Source organism: Hyperoodon ampullatus (assembly GCF_949752795.1).
Source record: "Hyperoodon ampullatus genome assembly, chromosome: 1".
Taxonomy (NCBI): domain Eukaryota; kingdom Metazoa; phylum Chordata; class Mammalia; order Artiodactyla; family Ziphiidae; genus Hyperoodon; species Hyperoodon ampullatus.
In genome coordinates this window covers 55,705,628-55,727,168 of record NC_136914.1, presented here as the reverse complement: position 1 = coordinate 55,727,168, position 21,541 = coordinate 55,705,628, and the positions used below count along the sequence as shown (strand labels likewise).

Genomic DNA, 21,541 nt, shown 5'->3' with positions numbered 1-21,541 from the left:
ATAGGACAGTTTTAAAACATATGTTTGTTTCATTAAAAGCATTTTACCTGAAATTAACATGAATTACTTTAGTAATAAATAATAAATTTATACAACTCATAAATATTTAAAGAAATGCCCAACTGTGACTTTAATGTACAGTTGATTCTTGAACAACACAAGTTTGAACTGCATGGGTCTACTTATTCTCAGATTTTTTCAATAAATATATACTACAGTACTACAGGATCTGCAGTTGGTTGAATCCTGGATGCAAAACCCCAGATATGAAGGGCTGGTTGTAAAGTAATATGTGGATTTTCAACTGTGCTGCGGTTCAGCACCCCTAGCCCCCCACATTATTCAACGGTCAACTATAAACAAAAACAGATTATTCTTGGTGGGCCTGACATAATTAGGTGAACCATTTAAAAGATGTTCTAGAGGTCAGAGACTTTAAAACCAAAGAGACTCTTTTTCTCTTCATTACTGGCTTGAAGAAACAAGCCTCCGTGAATTCTTTAGCTACAAGGGCATGAATTCTGCCAGCAACCAGAAGGAGGGTGAAGTTAGATCCTTTTCCAGTTGAGCTTCTAGATGAGAATACATCTGGGCCAACACTTTGATATCACTATTTTAGGATTCTGAATAGAAACTTCGGTCCGGAATTCTGACCTAGACTAACTTTGAGATAATAAATGGGTGTTTTAAGCTACAAAATTTGTAATAATTTGTTACCAGCAAAGTGAAAATGAATACATGCATAGGAAAAAATATACTACAATAACAATAGCTTTTTCTGAGTAGAAGAAGTGTCAGGGTAAAGTGGGATGTCATTAGTGAGAATGTAGGTAGTTAGATGGAACTTTCACTTTTTACTTAATAATTTTATAGCTTTTGATGCTAATTTTGTATATATCATTTCTTAATTTTTTAATTGAAAAGCAAAGACTAAGAAACTAAGAAAATATGAACGTGAACATCTGTGAAAACCGTTGGTGGTAGATGAAAACTTATTTTTTTCTCTTTATTTCAAGAGGTAGTCCCTGAATTTTTTTTTCAGCACCCTGTTATGTTAGTCAGTGTCATGACAATTGGTAGTAGACTTCTGTGAGAGATACTCAGAGGTGTGTGAAAGATTACTGGAAACCAACAAGAGATAGTGAAACACCTCAGGGCTAACAAAAGTAAAGAGCTGTTACATCCAGTATGGCAAAGTTACCAGAATTCAGAATTGTTCTCCTGCTGTCAAATAGGAGTTGTGGCTTTTGGTTATGGGATACAACTATAGCCCAGCAGAGAGGAAATGGATAATAAATATTCTGATCTTACTCTCATTTCTTTTTCTAATCTCCTATAATTGCCTTCCATTGAACAAATTCAACCAGAAGGCAGACCTCAAAGGAACTACTTGATGCAGTACATAAAAAAATAACTTGCAGAGGCCCAATGAACATGAAAAATGGATCAGGAGGGGGTCAAAAAGAAGAATAAGTAGAAGTGGAGGAGATATGATATCGGCTCTCTACATATGTGACAACATATGCATTAAGATTTGAAAGACATATCCTCCTGCCAAAGAATATCTTATTAATTAGTCTGCTGTTTTTATCAGAAATTCATATTAGTGATCTCTGGAGAAAGCTTTGACGTCCTCTAAAAAAATGCATATGGGGCTTCTCTGGTGGCGCAGTGGTTGAGAGTCCGCCTGCCGATACAGGGGACACGGGTTCGTGCCCCGGTCTGGGAAGATCCCACATGCCGCGGAGCAGCTAGGCCCGTGAGCCATGGCCACTGAGCCTGCGCGTCCGGAGCTTGTGCTCTGCAACGGGAGAGGCCACAACAGTGAGAGGCCTGCATACTGCCAAAAAAATGAAAAATAAAATAAAATGCTGCCAGAGCAGTATAATGTTTGAGTTTCTTCTTAAAAATGAGTATTATATTATGTTTTTCTTTTTCACACATAGGAGATATAGGATAAACAAGTACTGATAATGTTGTTTCTGTTGAGAGATACACCAAAACAGTTACTGTAGCATTAAGTCCCAAGCCGTCAGAGTAGCATAAAGGGTAGGAAGAGTGCGCCTAGAGCCGGTGCTCCACAACAAAAGAAGCCACCGCAATGAGAAGCCTGTGCACTGAAAAAAAGAGTAGTCCCTGCTCGCCTCAACTAGAGAAAGCTCGCACACAGCAACGAAGGCCCAACGCAGCCAAAAATAAAAAAGTTAAAAAAAAAAAAGAATCTATCTTTTAAAAAAAAAGCAATTTGTCAGAGAATTTAATCGCACGCGTGTGTGTGTGTGTGTGTAAAATGTCAGGGGAATAGTAGGAAAATATAACAGTACATCTTTTTATTTATTTTCTTAATTTTGTGTTTTGTAAAAACAATGGAAAAACGGAACTTTACCTCTGGATACAAGTCTACTAGTCCCAAGAACAAGATACCTGTAAGACCTAAATTGGCTTTCTGCCTGAATGCATCCCTTCAGTTCTAAATTGAAAACAAAAGTTAAACCCCAGCTAGTTGAATAGTTGTATTCAAGTCTTGTTCTCAAAGATAGGTAGCTCTAAAGTTAATACCCCATTGAGTAGAATAAGAAATGCCCACTATTTTCTTGTGTAGTTTCAAGAAAAGACACCAAATGGCCAATGTCACATGTACCTGAAACATAGAAACAAGTAAATGATTGTGCCTATTTTTTAGAATGCCCTATTATCTGGCTTGAAATAACCATTGGCTTTTTCTTCCTGTGTTAATAGTTTTTAGGTGGTGAAAAAATTAATTCTTTGAGATAGAGAATGTTTCATGATATTGTACCTCTATGTTTGTTTTGTTAGATGTGTGAGGAACTTAATAACACTATTTTAGAATAAATTTATGGTTTTGAAAATAGTTCATTTAATATTTGGGCCCTTCACAATGAAAAATACTCGATAAATGTCGATGTTGTTGTTTTTGCACATAAAACATTTGTGGCAAGGATGAACTTACATAATTTGTTGGTTCCTGACTTAGTGAAAATTTGGGAGAGTTAAATGATGCTTAAATATTAAAAAATTAAACCTTTTAAGACGTGCATGAATAAAAAAGCTCATTGAAAAATAGTTTGTATAAAAGCAAAGCATTTTATAACATACAATTAAATGTACAATTTTAAATGGGCACTTATGTAGCTAAGTTCATATCCTGAATAATAACATTATATATTTCTATAGCAGTTTAGAGTTCACAAGGTCACTTTCTCATATATTACCACATTTGACCATCATGTCATCATAACCATATATTAAAGTATCATTATCCTTTTTACCCATATAAGAAAAATTAGACCATGTTATATAGCTTGAAATGGCAGAACTAGACTTGAATGCAGATGTTTTAAGTCCATGCAACTTTTATGAAGTGCTAATAGAATACATTTAACATATCATGCCCATTCTGTGTGTAGCATCACTCTCTATATTTGTAGCACAACAAAGAAGCTGCTCTTGGGATAATTTCAGAAACATCTTGTAAAAGAAAACATAACTGGTACATGTAGCAAAGAAGCATGAAGTCTATCAGCAGCCCTATCCACTGGTCCCGTCCAAAAGAAGAATCTTATCTATTATATGAATTGGCACATTTTCCCCCTTATAAAGTGTAGTTGGTGGAGCATTGCTCAATATACCCATTCAAAGAGCAGACTGAGAACACTGATGTATTATCTTTGAGCGACTAGTACTATCCACTTTGAAAAACCAAGATGTGTTAAGTTGCAATGGTGGAAATAGCTATGGAACAAATAACTGGCTTGAACTTCTTTATTAGTATTTTTATGGTGTTCATTCTGTCAGAAGAAACCCACAGAAGACACAACTGTCTATTTCACTGGCATGAACTTGTAACATGTAACAGAAGTGAAAATGTATGTCACTTTCCCCAGATGCAGCATAGAGAATTTTGACATGCCCTTATTCACAAGCAGAAATAAATATTTACTTCAACCATAGAAGTCACTTCAGGGAATTTAGACCCTATGGCTATTTTGTTTTGTGCTGTAACATAGGTTTTATGCCATCCTTCTTTGTAAAACTAATCCTATTCTTCATACGAGGTACCCAAATGGTTTTCCTATTTATTTAAATTGCATTCCTATGGCTATTACTCCTAAGTGTCTTATTAAGTTAGTTTATTTATAGTCACTGAGTATTTATTTCATGCCACTTTGTATTTCTCTAAAGATGAAATTATGAAGGAAAAACAGATATGATATATTACCTGCTAATTTTTACCTTTATATTAGTGACTTCAAACCCTACAACCTGTAGTATCACATCATGAATGAATTACCATTTTGAATCAAAGTATTCCATTTCCATTGCTTTATGCTGTGTGGAATAATCTATAATCTAAGTAAGAGACTAACTGGCCATTTACCATATGACATATTATCCTAGAAAGACCAATGCCTGTGCATGTCTCACACTGTAGTTTAAGTTGCTTAGAAATTGTGATGCTCAATTTCTCATTTTCCTCTAGAAGCCACACATAAATACGTCCAAACTACATAAGTAGTATCCAAAACACAAATCTGAACTTTTGACAGACAAATATGCATATAATTTTGGTTAGTTATATTTGTCACACCACATTTCTAGCAAGTTGAACACAATTTCAAGTAAATAGCTATATAAAATTTATAGGGGAAAACCAAAAAAAAAAAAAGAAAAGAAAAAGAGAAGAAACATGTTTCTCCACCTGCAAGATTTCAAAATGGAAAGCCAAATAATATAGTTTGGCATAGTGTAGAATATAAAATAATGTATGAAGCATAGATAGTCTTTTACAAAAACAATTTTGGTGATGTTATTTCCTCAAAACCTTTTTTTTGGGGGGTCTATACAAAAGTAACTAGATGAAAAATAATATTGATGCATTATCTTACATAGAGGCAGGACCTTTCAGCTGCTAAAATGATTTAGAAAATATGGTGTATGAAACAATCTGAGCCACTCATTCTGATTAGGGTATTAAAAAAAGAAAATCCACCCACATTTTAATAAAGGATATTCGTGGGCTCATTTAAGAAAAAAATTATAAGAACTTGTTGAGATGAGTTTACATGGATAATGACTCCTTTAAATCTATCATCAAGTTTTAGCAGAGTGTAAGACCAAGCTTTAATTAGGAGGAATGGCTTGTGACTATGGATTAGCTATAGGCTAAGAATTGTGAATCTGAACGTACATTCTCTGTTTAAATTAGTTTACCTATACACTGATTTGTAACAAATGGTTTGGGCCAACTGTGTTTTGAACCACCTATTAATACATCAGCAATGAAAATATTTTTATTATTATGAATATATCTAAAATGTAAAGTGTCTGTCCCAAAAGTTTTGCTTGAGGTGCATGTGAGCATTAAGTGGAGCTTAGGAGAATAGTTGAAACTCTTAGTCTCAAACAAAAACAAAAAAAAAATGAAACCTTTATGGAAGTGTTAATTTATGTTTTACAATGTCCAAGTCCTTGTCTATACTGTCGTAACAGTCAATAAGTCTTGGGGTAACTATGGCCATTTTAATAGTAAATATCTGACTGTACACTTTTGTCCTTTTCATACTGATATTGGGATCTTCTGGTTAGAATGCAGAAATAACAAGAAACCAATGTGGTCTTACTCAGTTTTCCATCTAACCAATGTAAAATTTAGCCCCTTACACATTATAGCAATTAAATAAATGTTATTTCATGTATTTAAAAAAAAACAAAATATGTTTAACCAATTTTTAAAATAGTTGAAGTAAGTTGATAGGTAATGTTTGAGTAGAGATGACTTACTGGATTTGTGACCTAACAATGGTTTTGAAAAGCTATCCAACTGGATGCATAGTATAATACAGTGGTATGAACCCAGATTCTGAATGCATTTTTCCCAGGTTCAAATCTTGGTTCTCTCACTTACTGATCTCAAGTATATTAGATAGTTTATGTCTCAGATTCCTCAAATGAACAAGGAAACAGCAATAGTATATAACTTGCAAGGCTGTGGTGAGATTATCTAAGTTAATATATGTAAAATTCTTAGAACAGTACCTGCATATAATCATTGCTTTGTATTAACTACTATTATTAACACAAATTAGATATAGTGAACATTATTATGTCTTATCTAAGGTTCAACATTGTGCTTTATCAAAGTTCTTTATTCACTCTCATTTTGGGGTTAAATGACTATATGATACTTGAGATTCTGACTTCTGATCCTTTTATTTGTAGTTCTATTATTCAGTTTACATATTGGCAAAGTGGCAATTCTACTAGCTTCCTATTTCAAGACTTTTAAAATAAGGTATAACAGCTAATAAAATATAAAAGACACTTTCCAAATAAAGAAATATATGTCTTCCAGTAAATCAGTAGAGAATTGCATTTAAACATGTATATCATTCATCTGAGTATCTTAAAATTGCCTTACAGACAAGTATGATTCTATTTAAGAGCCAGAGAAAATGAGATCTGAAATTACTTTTTCAAAAGGTCAAAAGGTAGAAAGCCAGTAACAAAACTGAGGTTTCTGAATTTCTACTAGAGTAGCCTAATCACTAAGCCTACCTGAGTCTTCCCAAGTCACTCTAATGACCCAGATGGTGAACAGTTAATTTTCCACATGAGTGCCTTAGACATAGGGGCACTTTACTCCATCACTTCCTCTGGCTCCTCACTGTCTTTCCCACACTGATTTCCAAAAAGTCTGTACCTCTCTTTGTTGAGAGATTTCCTTGTAAAGCTGAAATAAGCTGAACAACTTTTGCTAGTGTATGGTGGAATTGTCCAGGTTTTTGCACAGACACATGTCAGGTTAGTAAAAAAAAAAACAAAACTCAACAAAAGATTTTTCAACATTCACTGTGTGTTGGTTGCTATGCCAAACAAAAAGAAAAATGAGGTATGATATTCATATTAATCTCTTGCAGCAAACATCTCCAATAGGTCTCTTTTGATATGACAAGGAGTTAGTAGTCTTGGAAAATCTTCACTAATAGTTCATTATTATTGGTCGTTTACATTAGCCCACCAAGTGCTTAACACAAAGTTAGAATCTGCCAACTTGGCCCAATATGAAGAGACAAAGAGTTGATTACATATGCTCACTTCTCACTGCCATAAGTTACCTTCCTTCACATACAAACATTCCCAAACCCTGTCCATCTCCACTGGTGGGCATCCATGATGGACCCCTCTTTCTTTGTACCTCCATCACAAGCAAGGTAGAAATATATCCTTTCTTAAATGTATCTTAAACTTTTCTACAATATTATATGCCCTTGCTATGTCTTCATGTTCTGATATATCCCTTAGCTTACAAGACTTCAGCTGCCCTCCTTTCAAGCTAATATTTTTTCCACTTTTCTTTTCCAAGTTGACTTTACATTGAGTTTCCGAGTGTTTTATACAATATCTACATTTTTCTGTAATTTTGAGGAAAGGGAAATTGGAATATTCTAATGCAGAATTGGCTGTGTGCCAGTTTAAGATTTCTACATATACAGAGATTTCACAATATTTTAAGACTGGTTTCATGGACACCTAGGTGACACCTAGATGGACTAAAGATGTGATGTAGGTTATGTACTCCCATGAAATTGGGTGCAAAAAATCATATATGTGTACAAACATGTATATAAATATACATATGTATGAAAAAATATTTATCATATATATGACATGTTTTCAGGAAATATTTTGTAGATTTTCTCATATTCTCAACAAGAACTGAGATACAAAAGAAGAATAAAATCTTTAAAAATTATAATATAGAGGAACAGGTAAATGTATTTGGGAACAGTAATTATTCTAATAAAGAGGAAAGACTTTTAAAAGTGTAAAGTATTTAGCATTGATAATACCAACTCACAGGGCTGATCAGAAAGATATTCATTAGAGGATCTGGAAACATTTGCATGAGTGGAGAGGAGTAGAAAGGCATTCAAGGAAACCATTTCTATTGTACCATGAGTATAGAGGAAAGTATTTAAAAAGGATGCACTATGGGATAAAGGCACTAATGACTTCCATCTTTATGAATATTAACTACAAAAGTATTCCTGTGCAAATCATTTTACATGTATTGTTTAGTGCCCACTACAACTTTATAAAACAGGTACTAGAGTGCATTTTATTATCCCATTTTACGTATAAGAAAACTGATGATCAGTGAGGATAAGAAACTTGGTACTAATCGTGTAGCTAATAAGTGGGTGACAAGGTGTAAACCTTAACCATTACAAATTCACCAACAGGGCTTCCTTGGTGGGGCAGTGGTTGAGAGTCCGCCTGCCGATGCAGGGGACATGGGTTCGTGCCCCGGTCTGGGAAGATCCCACATGCCAAGGAGCAGCTGGGTCCATGAGCCAAGGCCACTGAACCTGCGCGTCTGGAGCCTGTGCTCCACAATGGGAGAGGCCACAACAGTGAGAGGCCCGTGTACTGCAAAAAAAAAAAACCTCACTAACCAGTGCTACCTGGAGCAGATGGTTGATCTTGAGATGAAAATAGAAATGAGACTTTGTAGGAGAAGGAATAACTTGGCACTTGAATAAAATCTTATCAATCTCTCATTCAAATTTAGGTAGGTTTGTTAATGAGTCCACATTCTAAATGACTTCTTGCTCTGCAGCAACTACAAAAAACTCCTCTTAGAACTGATTTCAAACGTATAAAGTTATCATTTAATAATCTATTTTAATCCTTCTTTTCTTTCAGATGATGAAAAGGGTTCTTCAACAATGGGGATTCTTGCTAGCTATTGTCTTCTCTACTATGCAGTTGCTTTATAAGATACCCTTATTATAATGCCAATTAAAGTTCTGATAAAAGATGAAAAATGTTGCAGTTCATTTTGACTAAGAATAGACATTAACACCTTTCACTTTGTGATTATGCACCTTGTTCTCACTAAATTATAAAAAGCTTCTTTCTTTTTTCATATTTAATGAAATGAAATGGAGACAAGTTGCTGACCTTTCAGAAAGAATCTTACTAGAACATTGAGCCAAAAAGCAAATTGAATAAGTAAGCAATTACCAAAGATTATTCTTTGCCTTGGACTTTGATCAATGAGAATGGAATGTGCAGCTGCCATAGATATATTTGGAGTTGAGAAGAGGAATTTGTACTTCTAGTGACCTAACAGAATATTTGTGTGTTGGGTGAACTGGAAGACATCCTCCAGTCTTATAAGAAACTCTAAGAAATAAACCAGATGATTGAATACCTAACTACAAAATACTTTTAAATAATTGAATCCATTCAAAATTTTGATCATATACTAATAAATTCAGGATAGAAAATTCTAATGTGCCAGATCATTTTAAATACCTTTATCTTCCTTGTGATAAACAAACTAACAAAAATAACCCAAGGAATGATTAAAAAAAAACTCTATACACAGTGGGAATAGAGGGAATGTAGTCAACGTAATAAATGCCATATATGACAAACCCACAGCTAACATATACTCAACAGTGAAAAGCTGAAACTTTTTCCCCTAAGATCACGAACAAGACAAAGATACTTACTCTCACCACTTTTATGCACATGGCATTGGAAATCCCAGCTACAGGAATTAGGCAAAAAATAAACAAACAAAAGATATCCAAATTGGAAAGGAAAAAGGAAATTGTCACTATTTGCACATGACACAATACTATATATAGTAAACCCTAAAGATGTCATCAAAAAACTTACCTAATAAATGAATCCAGTAAAGTTGCAGGATATAAAATTAATGTACAGAAGTCTGCTGCATTTCTATACTCTAAAAACAAACTATCAGGAGTAGAAATCAAGAAAACAATCCCATTTACAACTGCATTAAAAAGAATAAAATACCTTGGAATAAATTTAACCAAGGTGGTGAAAGACCTGTACTCGGAAAACCATAAGATACTGATGAAAGAAATTGAAGATACCACAAATAGATGGAAAGATATACTGTGCTCATGGGTTAGAAAAATTAATATTGTTAATATGACCATACTATCCAAAGCAAACTGCAGATTCAATGCAATCCCCAACAAAATTCCAATGGCATTTTTCACAGAAATAGAACAAATATTTCTAACATTTATATAGAACCACAAAAGACCACAAATAGCCAAAGCAATCTTAAGAAAGAAGAGCAAAGCTAGATGTATCATGCTCCCTAATTTCAAATGTTACTACAAAGTTACAGTAATCAAAACAGTATGGTATTGGCATAAAAACAGACACATAGATCAATGTAACAAAATAAAGAGCCCGGAAATAAACCCCCAACACATATGGTTAATTGATTTATGACAAAGAAGTCAGGAATATATAATGGGGAAAGGACACTCTCTTTAATAAATTGTGTTGGGAAAACTGGACAGCCACACGTAAAAGAATGAAACTGGACCACTGTTTCACACCATACACAAAAATTAAGTTAATATGATTAAAGACTTGAAGGTAAGACTTGAAACCATAAAAATCCTGGAAGAAAACATAGGCAGTAAAATCTTTCACATCAGTCTTGGCATTGAATTTATGTATCTGACTACAAAAGCAAAGGCAACAAGAGCAAAAATAAACAAGTGGAACAACATCAAACTAAAATTTTTGCACAGCAAAGGAAACCATCAACAAAATGAAAAGTCAACCTTGTAAATCAACTATACTCCAATAAAAATTTAAAATAAAAAAATGAAAAGGCAACCTGTGGAATGGGAGAAAATATTTGCAAATCATACATCTGATAATGGGTTAATATCCTAAATATGTAAAGAACTCAACTTAGTAGCAAAAATAACAAACAATTTGATTTAAAAAGGTACTTTTTTCCAAAGGAGACATACAAATGGCCAACAGGCACATAAAAGATATTCAACATCACTAATCATTAGGGAAATACAGATTAAAACCACAATGAGTCATCACCTCATACTTGCTTGAATGGCTATTATCAAAAAAGCAAGAAATAACAAGTGTTGGAGAGAATGTGAAGAAAGGGAACACTTGTACACTGCTGGTGGGAATGTAAATCGGTGTTGCCACTATAGGAAACAGTATGGAGGTCCCTCAAGAAATTAAAAATAGAAATACCGTATGATACAGCTGTTTAACTTCTGGTCATTTATCTGAAGCCCAAAAAATACAATTTTTTTTTTTTGTAAAAACATGTACAAAGTTTATCATTAGAGACATAGCACAACAACAAGTGAGAGAGCACATAGAGAAACAGTTTGCTTAGTTAATACAGAAGCAAGGCAGAGATGCACACAGAGAGAAAGGCTGTGGGCGTCCTCCCTAATGAGGAGGAGTGCAGTAAAGAGGCCGTTCAGTCACTTATATAGGGTAGTTCTTCCGGGTCTTTGTTTACCTTTGGCCAATTATCTGGTTTCTTTTTCTACACCTGACCTGCCTTAGGACCCTCCCCAACATGCATGCACAACTTTTTTCCAAGATGAATTACAGGCCAGAGGCCTAAGGGACAGCCTTAGCATCATATATTATAGGGTGGTGCCCCCTCCTTTTTGACTCCCAAGGAGTCTTTCTGCACATGTACAATGTTTCTCTTGCCCCAAGGATGGGACATGTGTCACCTCTTGATCTTTTAACAGTGTTTAGCCCGTCTCTGTCCCTGTCATAAAAGTGTCCAATGTCCGGTTACCCCCCCCATTCCTGTTGCCATTTCTTATATCAAAGTGCAGATCTTGAAATATAGAAAGTAGTCTGACGCCCGTTTGTCTCTTGACTCAGGAAATGTAAACAGGGGGCTGATAATGCATGTCTGGCCTGGAGCTCATCTATCTCCTACCTCAATACTATCTTCAGTATATAAAGGGAAGATATTATTGCTACCTTATTTCATAAGGTTCTTGGTGGCTTCCCAGAATCTTTACGACAACTACCCTGGGCGAATGTCCCTGGATATCCACACTTGCAGACCTGAGCTTCAGAGTTTAAATTCTTCCTCTTATAGTTTTCACTCCCTTTATAGTACAATGGAAAATGTTAAATATTTGCTGTCTAGAGCAAGTTCTTTAATTAAAAATACAAATTTGAAAGAATATATGCACATTTATGTTCATTGCAGCATTATTTACAATAGTCAATATATGGAAACAATCTAGATGTCCATAGATGGATGAACGGATAGAGAAGATGTGATACACACACACACACACACACACACACACACACACACACACAATTGAATACTACTCAGCCATAAAAAAGAAGGAAATCTTGCCATTTGTGACAACCTGAGGGTATTATACTAAGTGAAATCTTAAGGGTATTACATTAAGTGAAATAAGTCACACAAAGAAAGACAAATACTGTATGATTTCATCAATATGTGGACTTAAAAATAAATAGACAAACAAAACAAAACAAAACTCATAGGTACAGGAAACAGATTTGTGGTTTACAGAGGAGAATGGGGTTGGGGGTGTGTGTGTGAAGGAAGTCAACTGCATGATGACAAATAGTAAGTAGACATACTGTGGTGATCATGCTGCAGTGTATACAAATATCAAATTATTACTTTGTATACCTGAAACTAATATAATGTTATATACCAATTTTACTTTAAAAAACGCGGGAATTTTATAGTAAAGATGACTTATTTTACATATTATTTTATGAAAACTTACCTTTTGTGGTATTAACCAAAAGCACTCTCCTGCAGAATATCATCTTGGGATTTTTCAAAACGGCTGCTGGTTCAATGCTCTGTAAATATTGAGTCACTTCTAGCTTTGCCTAAACCAAATGAACAGACCAATTAACCACAATTAGTAGGTAATGATGATATTTACGTGCTTAAAGATTTTTGCTGTAAAGTTTTTCAGTGATTAAAAGAAAAGCATAGGTTACTTCTTGATTTACAAGATTTTATACAAATGACAAGATATATTAGGTGCTTATTTTTGCCTACTAATTTTTTAAAAGTGCTATTTTAAACTGAATTATATAATCAGTTTTCATTGTATTAGTATTCCATAGTACTACACAAAACTTGAAACAATTACAGAAACATGTTTTAGGTGTATTTACTTAAACAAAGGAATTGTGTCATATATACTCTGGATGCTTAGCTTTCCATATCATAATGTGCTGTAGAGATTTTTCTATGTTAGAATAAAAAAGATCTACCTTATGTTTTTTTCCTGATGGAGATATAGTTGACACACAATATTATATTAGCTTCAGGTGTACAACATAATGATTCGCTATTGGTATATATTGCAAAATGATCATCATAATAAATCTCGTTAACATACATCAGAACACATAGTTCTAACTGTTACATAGCAGTCTACAGTACAGATAGAGCATAATTTATTTAACTATATCCATATTGATGTTGTTTCACCAGTACTGCAACAATCCCATTTGCCATGTCTCTTTGTATACCATTGATTACTCTTATAGCAGATATATAGAGGAATGAAATAATAATATTAATGACATATAACTTTTAATTTAACTAATACTGTCAAATTATCCTGCACATAATTGTATTAATTTGAAATCTCAAAAGTAGGAAAAGTTTCCTTAATCCAGGAGTTTATCATCCTTTTTTATTTTATCCATCAAATGAGTGAAGGATATTATCTTATTATTATAATTTGTATTTTCATGATGATTGATAAGGTTGAGCATATTTTTTCTTAAAATTTTGTGATCATTTTTTGCTGTAAATTACCTTCTCATATTTTCCATTTTTTTCTATTAGTAGCCTTTTTCTTATTTATTTATATAAGTAAATAATATAGAGATTGGTTCTTTGTCTTCATATAGGTTGTTCATGTTTTCTCCAGGTCTTACATTTTCATTTTAACTATCTGTGAAGCATTTTATCATATTGATATCTTAATACTTAAGGTAGTAAACATATTTTTCCTTATATTTTTATTTTGTGGGAACTTCCAGAACCATAATGTTATTAATCACCCTTTTATGTATGATTTTCCATTTTTGTACACTTAGTTCCTTACTATATTGAGAATTTGTTTCATGAAAATATAAGACAGAGTTGTAACATGTTTGTTTATAAATTTTTTTCTATTTTTGCACTGTTTGTAACATATTTAGCTGTCTTTCAAATTAGGCCCTTGCTATTATTGCTCCAAGTCTTCCCCCAAATTCTCAGCTATTCTTAAATATTTTATGTTGAAGGTAAATTCGTCAACTGCTTATAAAAACCTGGTTGAGATTTTTATTGATGAATTTTTTTCCTTTTGGCCGTGCCAGGCAGCATGCAGGATCTTAGTTCCCCGACCAGGGATCAAACCTGTGCCCACTGCACTGGAAAGGCAGAATCCTAACCATTAGGCCTCAAGGGAATTCCCTGATCGATTTCAATCAGGGTTTCAATTTACGTGATATGTTAAATTTCAGTGATAAATTTAAGAAGAATGTGCATATTTCCTACAAGACATTGCCACCAAAACAAGGTATATTTTACCACTGTTTACATCTTACACCCATTAGTAAAGTTACATATTTTTATATAATTTTTGCATGTCTTACATTTGCATCTAGGGTTTTAAAAATTATTTGTTATTATGAAATTTTAAAATTTCTCCAGTAATTAGTAATTGCTGCAATTTAAAAATATCCATTGCTTTTAATATGTGCATCTTGCTGCCTTGTCAGTTTTGTTCAGACAGATCCTTAGTAAAACTTTTCTTTAGTGGCCTGAAGTCCAATCCATATAAGTTCCTCTACATTTTATTGGGAAAACACTAATATTACAAATGTAATTTACTAAATATTGTCTCTGGTTAAGTAACTAGATCTTTGGGCACATTTCTCAGTCAAATACTTATCACATTCCTAAACAAATGAATCCTGAAACCACTTGTCATGGTTGTGAGAGAAGCTTCTTCTAAAATTATTCCATCTTGATGACTTAGGCTGCAACGAAAGACGAGCAAGGGGTTTCCTTATTAATCTTGTCTTTAAAGAAAAGTGAAATAACAATTTGATATTATTACTGTCTATTTATCTACACCAGGAGAGGTGATAACAAGATCTATTGATAGAATCCTTTGGAAGACATTCTATTGATGGCAAAATCAATATTCTATTGATGGAGCTCTCACTCCATCTCCCTAAAGCAATATTGGGTAAATTATGAGGCCAGTCACCGGCTTTTGTAAATAAAGTATTATTGGAACACAGCTGTGCCCATCATTTACATACTGCCTAAGGCTGCTTTCATGCTATAATAGCAGTGCAGAATATTTACAAGAGAGACCTAATGGCCTGTGAGATTAAAATATTTATATTCTAGCCCTTTACAGAAAAAAAAAAAATGTAGATACCTGATCTAAAGGTTTGGAATTCAGATCTACTTAGATATTTGAAAAAGGAAAAAATGATCTCCATCTGCACAAACAGTGGGTAAACACATACAAGCAAAGAGTTAAAATCACTGAAGTAATATTACCTGAATATTGTGCAAGAGTTTTGGTGAAGAACATAAGGCAGCTGTAGAATAACACTTTGGTTCCTAGGTTTCATGGTATCGTAAAATTTGTCTCATAGTTTATTTTAGAATAACTTAAATAACCAAAATTAAGGTCTGTGCTAGAGGAAACAGTCCTGATTTTGACAATAACCTGATTCAGTTCTAACAGTTTAGGGACTGATCCTCTTTTGTGTTGTTTTTGTTCTCTACTAAAGAGGAAATCTTATTGCCTGAAAAAAGAAGAGAATTGTCTTTTCAAATACTTATGCCACATTACTAATTTTTCTTTCTTTCTCTTCTTTCTTTTCTTTCTTCTATTTTTTTGTTTCTTTTAGTGTTGACCAGAAGTCTATTATTAGCATGCTAAAGAGTAACAGTGATAGACATATGTATATAATACAGAGGGTTTTTTTAAACTGTGAAATCCAAGACCTTAGAGATATTTTAATAAAATTTAATTCTAAATTAAATTTATGCATATTTAATCCACTTGGTAGTTAATCATATAAGATATTATGATACCTCTCTAGATAATAGCTACTTATTTTTAATATGATAATGCCTAGTAAGATTATTTGATATTTTTAAAATCTAGCATTGCAGATTATATTCACATGTAAATTAGGTTTCAGTATAAGTCAATTCTCTGAGGTACTTTGGATTGTTAGAAACTGTAAGACTAATGCATCTGTATAAGTAGCTCAAAAAACTGTTAGGTATAAATGTGATGATCCTCATGGCCCTCACATTCCAAGAGCTACAATACTTAATAACTAACATAACACAGTACCCACCTGAGCAACACAAAATTTGGTTTTCATAATTTCAACTTATATTATTTTCTTAAAAGTGGCCTGATATGTTTATAAGCAATTCATTTGCCAAAATGGAACTTTAGAATTAAATGAAATTATTAGACAAGTGAATATTTAATATATAAACAGTTTGAAGAGCACCCCACTAATATATATATTTATTAAATATATATGTTTATTTATTGTCCTCCAGGAAATACCCTTTCCTGAGTGATATGAGGTACTTCCTCTAATTTCTATGCTTCTGATCAACTCAATTATCTCAGTGAGATAGTAAAGTATTTTCTCAGTTGCTTCAGTCTGTTCTTTACTCAAAACACTTACAGCCTCCCAAAGGAAATCCAGATACTTAATTTGGAATCTTTACAATCTATATTTTATCAGACATATCTTTTGATTAGTGATTAATATTATGTGTTCTCATGGCATTGAACTTAATAAATACAATAATATTTAAATGGTTTCCAAATGGTGGGGTGCCTCATGGTGAACTGACACATTCATGGATAACAATTATAAAATCTGGACAAAATATAAAAACACATATTTGAAAGCACTGAAGAATGAACAAAAGCAGGCAGAAACTAGAGGGAAGATGACCACCTAAAGAAAGATGTTGCACCAGGTAAATTTGCATTTATACGGCTTAATGTGTTAAGATATACCCCAGCATTCGCAATGAGAGAAGGTTGGAATTAATGAAAAAAGAAAAGGAAAAAGAATATAAGTAGCTGGAGTTGTCAGAGACCGAGTTGTAGGCTACCAGCATAGTCGCAGAATGCAGGTGGGGAAGAAAAGACAGAGCCACAGAAAAGTGAGCCCCATAATTGGTTTATACCCACACTAAATCCTCAAATGACCCCCAAGTAAAAGTCACAGCTGGAAGTCTCAAAGAACAGAATTTTGCAGCTGCTGTGCATCCATGAATGACATATTTTGGAGTTTGAGTTCACAAAAGTAAATTGCATGCTGCTAACCAATAACAAAATTTTTCAGAGGTAGATAAAAAAGTCAGGGTCTTTGAAACATATTATTCAAAATGTACAATATAAAGTCTAAGATTATTGAAAATACAAAAACTGGGAAATATAATCTATTTCCCAAAGATGAACCAGATGCTATTATTAGTAGAAAAGGACCTTAAAACACCCATGATAAATATTTGCAAAAGCATAAATATAAAATATTTTTAATGAATAAAAATATAGAGAAAACTCAGCAGAAAATAAAAATGGAAAAGATCAAATTAGAAATTATAGAACAGAAGTTATTAGAACAGAAAGTTAAATAACAACACTATATGGGCTTGACAGCAGGTTGGAGAGAGCAGAAGAAAAGAGCAATAAAATTCAAGATATATTAATAGAAACTATACTACATAAAAAACACAGAAATTTTAAAAAAAAACATGGAAAAATATCACGTGTCTAAAATACACGTGGTTTTTATTCCAGATTGAGAACAGATGAAAAATGGTACTAAAAAAATAATAGCAAAAATAAAAATAAAAAATAAATAAATAGCATTTCTAAATTTAGCAAGCAAGCAAGAAAGAAATCAACCTACAAGTCGAAGAATTTTTTCAAAACACAAGCAGGATCAAACAAAAAATTACAGCCATACATAATCAAAGTACTGGAGACTGAAGATAAACAGAAAATCTTGGACACAGAAAAAAAACACATTACAAACAGAAAATTAATAATACAAATGATAGTTGACCTCTCATCAGAAAAATATAAAGACTGGGAGACAAGGAATCAACACCTGTAAATGCTGAAAAGGAAAAAAAAACCCTCTCAAACCATAATACTATAACTAGTAAAAATATCCTTTGGAAATTAAAAGAAAATACATTTTCAGATAAAACAAAAAATGGAGAGGTATCACCAGCAAATATTCAATGCAAGGAATGCTAAAGAAAGTCCTTCAGGATGAAGATGAAAGACACCAGATGTAAACTCACACCTACATCAAGGAATGAAAGGCAAGATCCCATTTGATGAAGAGGAAAACAAATCTTCAAAGAGTTAAGAAATTTGGTTAGTGTAGCTTGACTAGGATGGGCAGAACCAGAATTCAGTGCAAGGTTATATGATCACAGGACTTGAACTTTCATCCATGAAGTCTCTCTGTCTTGCTTTCCTCCTGCTCTCACTAACACTTATGGTAATATACTCAGCTCACACACACACACACACATGCACACATAAGCACACACAATTCACTAACTAAAAATTAATGTCACAATAGAAATCAATTCAACTCACTTTGTGTGTCATTTAACACAAAGTGTAATGTCCTAGACATTATAGTCCAAATGAGTCAGAATATAATCTCTTTGGGGGAGTGACTTGTTCTAGCAACATTTAGATGCTGAAAATAGAAATATGGATCAAGATAAAAAGTATTATGTTCTGTACTAACTAACAGTTGGCTCCAGTATTCATGTGGCTTCTCCCTAGGGACTTCTGTATATAATAACATCTGAGAACCAAGTCCAAGGCCAGGGGTGGAAAATGGGGTATTGGGTCTGTAAAGTTGACAACTCACCACGGTCTTTTTTTTAAATGACTAACTTTAACCCTTTTCATTATATTCTTAAGCTTTATAACAATATGTAATTTTTGGAAATATGTTTATGGGGCAAAGTCAAGCCCCATGACCAAGTATAGTCTATACCATGGGTGTTCCCTATATAAAGAATAAAGAATAAATCCCATTCTCATTAAGCAATTGTAGTTAAGTACACAAACTGGATACAAATTAGACACAAAGAGGAGAAACATAACACACACAGACCAAAAAACCACAAATGATATAAACACAATCCTGCCATTAGCCCCCTAGCAACTAAAAATAAATGTAGATACAGTTGTTTATCTGAAAATAGACACAATTACTAATTGATTAGAAACATGCTAAAAATTTACACAAATTGACTTCCAGACCTGTTCTCCCTCTTTCCTCTGATTTCTATATTTCTTCCCCTTAGAGTCACGTTCTCCAGAAGCAGCCCCTGAGAGGGGGATTTAAGTTCAGATGGGTTAATAAGTAATTGCTCCCAGGGAAGATTAGTAAGGGGTGGAAGAGGTAAGATGGGGAAAGATAGAAAAAAAGCTAAGCAAGCTATCAATTTTATGTCCCAGCCAGAGTGAAACAATGACTTCGTCTGCCAGATACCACCCATGCATGGTTTCCCAAGGCTGCAAAGACCCTATTACTTTGTTTGGGAGGTAACTGTATCCTCACTGGAAATACTCAGGTCTCTTTCAGAATATTCTGTGCATGAATCCTCAACCATTCCTTATGTTAATATTGCTAGCAATTCTTAGGATGTGTCATGACATTTTTTATGACAAAATCCCCCTCCCATTAGAGGTGATAATGTAAAGGGAAAGACATTGCTTCTCACTAAACAAATTAGTACACAATTCATAAAAGCAAGAGTAGGCTTTCTTCTTTAGATAATGATTTACTGGAAAAACAAAGATCTAATGCCACTAGGCTGATTTTATACTACATATATGCAACCAGTGAGCTATTTTAACTTTGCTTTGTACATAATTTAAAAGATCATATTAATAAACAGAAAATTCTGTTTTGCTTACCTGCATTATTATTGATACATGTGAGTACAAATATTAAAAATGTAAGTATATAAAATTACAAATTATATATCAATATAAATCACAAATTATAACCTGTCTCAAAAATATTTGGAGACATCCAGTATCTTTTTGTTTGTTTGTTTTATCGCGGTATGTGGGCCTCTCACTGCTGTGGCCTCTCCCCATTACAGAGCACAGGCTCCAGACACGCAGGCTCAGTGGCCATGGCTCACGGGCCCAGCTGCTCCGCGGCATGTGGGATCCTCCCGGACCAGGGCACGAACCGGCATCCCCTGTATCGGCAGACAGACCCTCAACCACTGCGCCACCAGGGAAGCCCTCCAGTATCTTTTGTTGACAGCAAATTTCATTGTTTATTTTATAAGACAATATAGAAAGAGTTAAAAGCACCTATTTGTAGAACATTTAAAAACTTTTATTCAATAGAACCTCCTAATCAAAAATATACTACTATCTTGACTGAGATTCAGAAAGGAGAGTATTAGGAATCAGTTTCTGCCATTTAAGTCAAAATATGTGTCAAGATAAGCCAACTTCAATCCTTTGAGGAAAATATTGGAAGATTGATTAGGATTAGTTTGTCACTAGTTTAAAACATTCTATGATAATAAATTTGAGATTTACCATCTATATATTGGGTGATATCAAGGGTAGAGGAGTGCTATGACTGAACTAATAGTCTAAAAATAACTCTGAGTTGTGAGTGAAGATTGAACTTTAGAGGAGATAGAAAAGAAGCAAGAAAACAAATTAGGAGTCTATTCAGTAGGTCATGGAATAGTCCTGGACCAGGCAGTGACCCTGATCATGCCAAGAATGGGATGGATTACTTCCCTCATTTCATTTTTGCAAGTCTTTTCTATGACTTCTCTGGACATTTCTTATGGTGACAAAAAAAAAAAAAATAATCACTATTTTCTAAGTTCTGTAACATCCAAACAGTTTACTTGTTTCAATAGGTTAGGAGATATAGTATTCTTCTTGTAACCTCAAATATTTAATGGATTGTCTGAAACACTATTGGTACTCAATAAATATGATTTTTGAATGAATGAATGCATAACTGAATGAGAAAACTTGGATTTCAGTGTGATTTCATGTGACTTTCTGTTAATTTCTTAACTATTCTGAGTTTTTGATTTCTAATGTATTAAAGTAGAAAAGAAAAATAATACCTACATTACAGACATTTTATGGAAAACTATAGAGTAATTTCTAAACTATAAAATAGTTTAATTTTTTGATGTTATTCTCTATTATTATGATATTTTGGTTGTAAGTAATGTTATGCTTGTAGAATTTTATTTTTAAAAAGTCATTTAGTTTGCTGTATCTTAAGGGTTGTTTTTCCTTAGGTACTACATATATATACTTATTTATAGAAAAAAGTACTATGCCAATGTAATAAGTGGAAATTAAATTTTAGAAGTTTCACAATGCAAAATAATTGTGTTCCCTTTTTATATACATGAAAATATACCTTACATGTATTTTGCTTAATTTAAAACCAACATGAACTTTAGCTTTCATATTTTAAACCCAGAAAGTAGCTTGATGGGTAACTGGAAGCAATTAATTATCTTTTTTGAGCTTATTATCATTTTATTGTGGCTTTTCACAAATTC

At 33.3% G+C, this 21,541-nt stretch overlaps 1 protein-coding gene across 1 annotated transcript in view; it reads left to right on the top strand.

Annotated features, from left to right (window-relative positions):
- LOC307057492 (E3 ubiquitin-protein ligase RNF13-like) overlaps positions 1 to 21,541 on the top strand; it is a gene marked incomplete at both ends in the record, with an annotated part of 169,555 nt that overhangs the window by 92,941 nt on the left and 55,073 nt on the right.